A 1,054-nucleotide genomic window follows, 5' to 3' on the forward strand; every position below is an offset into this window, starting at 1 on the left:
AAATTAAGGAATGATATCTCTTCTTTTGTGTAGATGGATCTAGAAACACTATATGATGCATAGGAGAGATACAAGGACCTGTTGAGAAGGTGCCCTCACCATGGGTTACCACTCTGGCTACAGGTTCAAACTTTTAACAATGGGCTGAATCCTTCGACTAGACAGATGGTTGACGCAGCCGCTGGTGGGACTATTAATAATAAGACACCTGAGGATGCTTATGAATTTATAGAAGAGATGTCACTGAATAATTATCAGTGAAAGGAGCCGACATTTTTAACATTGATTCAGTCACCATGCTCTCTAATCAGGTAAAACTTTTGAATAGAAAAATTGACAGTTTTCTTGGTTCTTCACAAGTTCACCCAGTAATGCAATGCAATGCAAGTGAAGGAGGAGCGAGCAATTCAAAATACCCACCTTATGACCACATCATGGGAAACGAGCAATTAAATTATATGGGTAATAATCCTCTACCTCAAAATAATCCTTATAGTAACACTTACAATGTAGGATGGAAGAACCACCCAAATTTCTCATAGGGAGGCCAAGGGAATCAGAGACCACCACCACCTCCAGGCTTCCAACAACCACCTTACCAACAAGAGAAAAAGCTGAACCTTGAGGAGATGCTAACAAAATTCATCTCAGTGTCAGAAACTCATTTTTAGAATACCGAGACAGCACTTAAGAATCAACAAGCATCGATCCAAGGGTTCGAAACTCAAATAGGCCAGCTCGCTAAATTGATATCTGAACGACCACAAGATAGCGAACTGAGTAACACTAAATCTAACCCAAGAGAGCAACTCAATGCGATTACCATTCAAGAAGAGGAAGGGTTAGTTGCACCTGAACCAGAACCGAGGTGAGAAACTGTGGTAAGTAAAGGTAAAGGTGAGGTGGACCACAATAACCAAAAATAGGTAAGTAAAGAGTACAAACCACGTGTACCATACCCCAATGCGACAAGGAAAGACCACTCAGATAAATAATTCGGTAAATTCCTTAAACTTTTACAAAAATTACATATTAACTTACCATTTATTGAAGC

At 39.7% G+C, this 1,054-nt stretch overlaps 1 non-coding gene across 1 annotated transcript; it reads right to left on the minus strand.

Moving 5' to 3' along the window:
- Positions 1-107, minus strand: LOC121210567 (small nucleolar RNA R71). The gene has a single exon (XR_005905683.1). It is a non-coding gene; the product is annotated as a small nucleolar RNA R71 (small nucleolar RNA).
- Positions 108-1,054: the final 947 nt, after the last annotated feature.

This window comes from Gossypium hirsutum, chromosome A11 (assembly GCF_007990345.1).
Source record: "Gossypium hirsutum isolate 1008001.06 chromosome A11, Gossypium_hirsutum_v2.1, whole genome shotgun sequence".
NCBI lineage: Eukaryota > Viridiplantae > Streptophyta > Magnoliopsida > Malvales > Malvaceae > Gossypium > Gossypium hirsutum.